A 7,165-nucleotide genomic window follows, 5' to 3' on the forward strand; every position below is an offset into this window, starting at 1 on the left:
AAAAACATACTTCTACTTTGAGTTTAACCAAGATTTTTGGATACAGTTTCATGTTCATATGAAATATCATTTTCCCAGAAGAAAAAACTTTTAAATCAAAGATTATCATAGTTTTTAATTATCCAACCCAAAACAACCCCCGGTTTACTACGACGGCGTATGTCCGGTTTTACGGTGTTCTTCGTGTTTCCATGTTTTAAATCATTAAGTTAGCATATCATATAGATATAAAACATGCATTTAGTTGATTTTAAGAGTTAAGTTAGAAGGATTAACTTTGTTTGCAAACAAGTTTAGAATTAACTAAACTATGTTCTAGTGATTACAAGTTATAATCTTCTAATAAGATAGTTAGACATATATGAATCGAATGATGTTATGAACATCATTACTACCTCAAGTATAGTAGGTAAACCTACTGGAAATGATGAGAATATAACTTGAGCTTCAAAGGATCTTTGATGGCTTGGAAGTTCTTGAAGTAGAATCATGACATGAAAACAAGTTCAAGTAAGATTACTACTTAAATTAAGATAGTTATAGTTGTAGAAATTAAATCAAAGTTTGAGTATGAGTTTTACCTTGAATTAGAATGATAACCTACTGTAAATAACAAAGATTTCTTGAGGTTGGATGATCACTTAAAATGGATTTGCAAGATTGGAAGTAATGTAGTAAGCTTGAAAGTGTTCTTGATGTGTTCTTGAGTAGTTGTTTTGTATGATGATTAAAGCTTGATTCATGAAGTAGTTTTTGATGAAGATGATGATTAGTTTACTGGAAATTTCATTCTTGAGAGTGTGTGTGTGTGTGTGTTTTGAGAGAGTTGGAAAGAAAATTGGAAGTGAAATGGAGTGAGTGGTGAGTGGGGAGTGGTGAGTGGTGAGTGGGGTTAAAAGGAGTTCTAGTTAGTTGACTAGTTCATGGTAGAAGTTAAACTTGATTAGTCATGCATGACATAATCAAGAGTGTAATCCCATGCTAGTTCCTATTGGTATATACCTATAGTAAGTACGTCTAGAAGCTGTGTATAATACGGGTATGAATACTGTATGAATAGGAGTAGAATTCTTGATGAAAACGAATGGGAATGCAATTGTAACCATTTTTGTTAAGTATGAGTGTTTTGATATATGTCTTGAAGTCTTCCAAAAGTGTATTAATACATCTTAATACACTACATGTATATACATTTTAACTGAGTCGTTAAGTCATCGTTAATCGTTACATGTAAGTGTTGTTTCGAAACCTTTAAGTTAACGATCTTGTTAAATGTAATTAATCCATTGTTATTATACTTAATAAGATGTTAAAATGTTATGTTAATATGATAACATGGTGTATGAATATATGTTAATACGATATATATATATATATATATATATATATATATATATATATATATATATATTAAAACGTCATTACAACGATAATCGTTACATATATAACTCATTTTGAAATCATTAGTAGTCTTGTTTTACATATATAGTTCATTGTTAATACACTTAATGATATATTCAATTATCATTTTATCATGTTGATCATAGTGTATTAATATCTTAATACAATACATATGTATTTATTTAATTAAGACGTTGTTATAACGATAATCGATATATATATATATATATATATATATATATATATATATATATATATATATATATATATATATATATATATATATATATATATCGTATCGAGTTTCTTAATTCAGTAGTCTCATTTTATGTATATAACTCATTGTTAATATACTTAGTGAGATACTTACTTATCATAATATCATGTTATATATATATATATATATATATATATATATATATATATATATATATATATATATATATATATATATATATCATGTTGTTTTTACAAGTTTTAACGAATCGCCGATCAATTTGGGTGGTCAATTGTCTACATAAACTCATTTCAATTAATCAAGTCTTAACAAGTTTGATTGCTCAACATGTTAGAAACATTTAATCATGTAAATATAGTTCTCATTCAATATATAATCATGGAAAAGTTCGGGTCACTACAGTACCTACCCGTTAAATAAATTTCATCCCGAAATTTTAAGCAGTTGAAGGTGTTGACGCATCTTTTAGAAATAAGTGGGGTTATTTCTTCTTCATCCGATCTTCACGTTCCCAGGTGAACTCGGGTCATCTACGAGTATTCCATCGGACTTTAATGATTGGTATTTTGTTTTGCTTGAGTCCTTTAATCTCACGATTCATTATTTCGACAGGTTCTTCAACGAATTGTAGTTTTTCGTTGATCTTAATTTCGTCTAAAGGAATCGTGAGATATTCTTTGGCTAAGCATTTCTTCAGATTCAAGACGTGAAAGGTATTATGTATGCCGGCTAATTGTTGAGGTAAATTAAGTCGATAAGCTACTGGTCCAACACGATCAATAATCTTGAATGGCCCAATGTATCTCGGGTTTAGTTTCCTCTGTTTTCCAAAACAAACAACATCTTTCCAAGGTGATACCTTAAGCATGACTATGTCACCGATTTCGAATTCTAAATCCTTTCTTCTAATGTCCACGTAGCTCTTTTGTCGATTCTGGGCGATTTTCAACCGTTGTTGAATTTGAATGATTTTCTCGGTAGTTTCTTGGATAATTTCTGGACCCGTAATTTGTCTATCCCCCACCTCGCTCCAATAAATCGGAGACCTTCACTTTCTGCCATAAAGTGCCTCGAACGGTACCGCCTCAATACTCGAGTGGAAACTGTTGTTGTAGGAAAATTCTGCTAACGGTAGATGTCGATCCCAACCATTTCCAAAATCAATAACACATGCCTGTAGCATGTCTTCAAGCATTTGAATCGTCCTTTCACTCTGTCCATCAGTTTGTGGATGATAGGTAGTACTCATGTCTAGACGAGTTCCCAATGCTTGTTGTAACGTCGGCCAAAACCTTGAGACAAATCTGCCATCCCTATCAGAGATAATAGAGATTGGTAATCCATATTTAGAGATGACTTCCTTCAAGTATAGTCGTGCTAACTTCTCCATTTTATCATCTTCTCTTATTGGTAGAAAGTGTGCTTACTTTGTGAGACCATCGATTCATAACCACTTGCAGTCCTTGGTAATTTAGTAATGAAATCTATGGTAATGTTTTCCCATTTCCATTCCGGGATTTTAGGTTGTTAAAGTAGACCTGATAGTTTCTGATGTTCAACTTTAACTTTAGAACAAGTCAAACATTCCCCTACGTATGTAGCAATATCGGCTTTCATACCCGGCCACCAAAAGTGTTTCTTGAGATCTTGGTACATTTCCCCCGCTCCGAGATGTATTGAATATCTGGTTTTATGTGCTTCTCTAAGTACCATTTTTCTCGCGTCTCCAAACTTTAGTACCCAAATTCTTTCATTCTTATACCGGGTTCCGTCTTCTCGAATATTAAGAAGTTTCTCTGATCCTTTGGGTATTTCATTCTTCAAATTCCCTTCTTTCAAAACTCTTTGTTGCGCCTCTTTTATTCGAGTAGTAAGGTTAGTATGAATAATTATATTCATAGCTTTTACTCGAATAGGTTCCCTGTCCTTTCTAGTCAAGGCGTCGGTTACCACATTTGCCTTCCCTGGGTAGTAATGAATCTCAAAGTCGTAATCATTTAACAGATCAATCCACCTACGTTGCCTCATGTTCAATTGTTTCTGATCAAATATATGTTGGAGACTTTTATGGTCGGTATATATGATACTTTTGACCCCATACAAATAGTGCATCCATGTCTTTAATGCAAAAACAACAGCGCCCAACTACAAATCGTGAGTCGTATAATTTTGCTCGTGAATCTTCAATTGTCTAGACGCATAAGCAATTACTTTCTTTCGTTACATTAATACACAACCGAGACCTTGCTTCGAAGCGTCACAATAAATCATAAAATCATCATTCCCTTCAGGCAATGACAATATAGGTGTTGTAGTTAAGTTTTTCTTCAACAATTGAAACACTTTCTCTTACTCGTCCTTCCATTCAGATTTCTTCCCTTTATGCGTTAATGCAGTTAAGGGTTTTTCTATTTTGGAAAAATCTTGGATGAATCTTCTATAGTAACCAGCCAATCCTAAAACTTGGCGTATATGCTTCGGGGTTTTCGGGGTTTCCCAGTTTTCAACAGTTTCAATCTTTGATGGATCAACCTGAATATCTTCTTTGTTCACTACATGACCGAGGAATTGAACTTCTTTCAACCAAAATGCACACTTTGAAAACTTAGCGTAGAATTTTTCCTTCCTCAATAATTGTAGCACTTTTCTCAAATGTTCTCCGTGCTCTTGATCATTCTTTGAGTAAATAAGTATGTCATCGATGAAAACAATGACAAACTTGTCAAGATATGGTCCACACACTCGATTCATGAGGTCCATGAACACAGTTGGTGCGTTAGTCAATCCAAACGGCATAACCATAAACTCATAATGACCGTAACGCGTTCTAAAAGAAGTCTTCGGAATATTATCTTCCTTCACCCACATTTGATGATACCCAAAACGTAAATCGATATTCAAATAAACCAATGAGCCTTGTAGTTGATCAAATAAGTCATCGATTCTCAGTAGTGGATAACGTTTCTTGATGGTAAGTTTGTTCAACTCTCGGTAGTCGATACATAACCTGAATGTACCATCCTTCTTTTTGACAAACAGAACAGGAGCTCCCCACGGTGATGTGCTCGGTCGAATGAAACCACGCTCTAAAAGTTCTTGTAATTGGCTTTGTAATTCCTTCATTTCGCTGGGTGCGAGTCTGTACGGAGCACGAGCTATTGGTTCAGCTCCTGGTACAAGATTATTTGAAATTCAACAGATTGGTGTGGAGGTAGTCCCGGTAATTCTTTCGGAAATACATCGGAAAATTCTTTTGCGACGGGAACATCATTGATGTTCTTTTCTTTGGAATTGACTTTCTCGACGTGTGCTAGAACAGCATAGCAACCTTTTCTTATTAGTTTTTGTACCTTCAGGTTACTAATAAGATTTAACTTCGCGTTGCTCTTTTCTCCGTACACCATTAAGGGTTTTCTCTTTTCGCGCATAATGCGAATCGCATTTTTATAACAAACGATCTCTGCTTTCACCTTTTTCAACTAGTCCATGCCAATTATCACATCAAAACTCCCTAACTCTACTGGTATCAAATTAATCTTAAACGCTTCACCAACTAGTTTAATTTCTCGATTCTGACATATTTTATCTGCTGTAATTAATTTGCCGTTTGCTAATTCGAGTAAAAATTTATTATCCAAAGGCATCAATGGACAACTTAATTTAGCACAAAAATCTCTACTCATATAGCTTCTATCCACACCCGAATCAAATAAAACATAAGCAGGTTTATCGTCAATAAGAAACGTACCTGTAACAAGCTCCGGGTCTTCCTGCACTTCTACCGCATTAATGTTGAAGACTCATCCACAGTTTTGCCCATTATTATTTTCCTGATTTTGGCACATAGTTTTGTAGTGGCCCTTCTTCCCCCATCTGAAACAAGTATTGTGGGCATTATTTGTTCCTTTAGCAACTGGATTGTAAGCTTCACACTTCGTCGCACCATGACCCTTTCTATTACATTTGGTACATACTACCCCACAGTATTTACCCGGATGATATCCTTCACATCTACTGCATGGAATTTTCTGATTGTTGTTGCCATTGTTATTATTAACATTGTTGTTGGGATTGTTGTGGTTGTTATTGTTGTTGGGACGGTTGTTGTAGTTGTTGTTGTTGGGACGTTTGCTGTAATTATTGTTGGGATTGCGATTGTTGTTGTTTCGATTGATGTCGCGGTTGTGGTGATAGTTATTGCGATTGTGATTGTGACTATTGTTGTTGTATTGGTGACTCTTGTCACTGTTTTCTTCCCACTTTCTCTTGACTTGTTTCATGTTGGCCTCTTCGGCCGCCTACTCTTTAATTCTACCTTCAATCTGGTTTATGAGTCTGTGAGCCATTCAACTTGCCTTTTGTATGGAGGTGGGCTCGTTTGAACTCACATCCTCTTGAATCCTTTCTGGTAACCCTTTTACAAACGCGTTGATCTGCTCTTCTTCATCTTCGAACACGCTTGGACACAATAGGCACAACTATGTGAATCTTCATTCGTATGTGGTAATATCGAATCCTTGTGTTCGTAATCCTCTAAGCTCTGGCTTGAGCTTATTGACCTCATTTCTGGGACAGTACTGCTCATTCATTATGTGTTTGAATGCTGACCACGGTAGTGCGTAAGCAGCATTTTCTCCCACCTGTTCGAGATAGGTGTTCCACCATGTTAACGTCGTACCTATAAAGGTATGCATAGCGTACTTTACCATGTCTTCTTCAGTACATTTACTTATGGTAAACACTGATTCGACCTTCTCGGTCCACCGTTTTAATCCGATTGGTCCTTTGGTTCCATCGAATTCCAGAGGTTTACAGGCAGTGAATTCTTTGTAGGAGCATCCTACACGATTTCTTGTGGCGTTAGTTCCATTGCTAGATTTAGAGTTATTGTTATTTTGCATCACAGCTTGTACTACGGCTATGTTTGCTGCAAGGAAAACATGGAAGTCTTTCTCGCTCATGTTCAAATTCTGTCGAGTAGTCGGTGACATTTCCTTCAAAAATAGCAAAAAGAATTAAGTTAATCATATAGAATATTAAGAGTAGTTAACAGTATTTCGTAGTATAATATGAACTTATTTATAAAAGATTTTCTTCATATTAGCTTTTTATAATTTTTAATTCGGGTAGTACCTACCCGTTAAGTTCATACTTAGTAGCTAATATACAATTCAACTACTACAATTCTATATGAAAAACTGATTGCAATAATATTTTGCGTTCAAACTTTTATACAATATTTTACAAACGTACAATACCGCTATTTTACATATAGCATGAAATATATCACACAATAACTTTGATACAAGGCAGTTGTGAAGATAATGCTAGTTAAACGCAAGTCGTTCAGTAAAAGCAATAAAGACACGTAATTCATAGGTCCAGAAACAAGTCAAGCATTCGGGTTTTACTAATACTATTTTCCATCCTTGGTTATGTGGAAAATAACCGTTATGGCCGTTGGTTAGGCAGCATGTTGTAACATCGTCAAAAGGACGGGGGTTACGTAATGCCCAACAGCTCCGT

This window comes from Rutidosis leptorrhynchoides, chromosome 1 (assembly GCF_046630445.1).
Source record: "Rutidosis leptorrhynchoides isolate AG116_Rl617_1_P2 chromosome 1, CSIRO_AGI_Rlap_v1, whole genome shotgun sequence".
Classification (NCBI taxonomy): Eukaryota; Viridiplantae; Streptophyta; class Magnoliopsida; order Asterales; family Asteraceae; genus Rutidosis; species Rutidosis leptorrhynchoides.